Below are 238 nucleotides of genomic sequence, written 5' to 3' on the forward strand. Positions count from 1 at the left end.
GAAAGTACACATACGCAGTTTCATACACATCTATTTCTTATAATAATTATTCATTTTCTCTATTTATCATTCATACACTCATTCGCCGTTCGTTTTAGCAATCAAAAACTAGTTAAAATATCATTTATCAATATTTATACATCAAAGATAAATATAATCAAATGTATTTCATTTCATTTTTTTGTCTATGAGTAATACAATGACTCTAATTCTGTCTGTTGTATTGAATTTCAGGAAA

General features: G+C 24.8%; 1 protein-coding gene across 1 annotated transcript in view; it reads left to right on the top strand.

Annotated features, from left to right (window-relative positions):
- LOC119592390 (basic proline-rich protein-like) overlaps window positions 1-238 on the top strand; it is a gene marked incomplete at its 5' end in the record, with an annotated part of 15067 nt that overhangs the window by 1543 nt on the left and 13286 nt on the right.

The sequence above is a fragment of the Penaeus monodon genome, chromosome 30 (genome assembly GCF_015228065.2).
Source record: "Penaeus monodon isolate SGIC_2016 chromosome 30, NSTDA_Pmon_1, whole genome shotgun sequence".
Lineage (NCBI taxonomy): Eukaryota > Metazoa > Arthropoda > Malacostraca > Decapoda > Penaeidae > Penaeus > Penaeus monodon.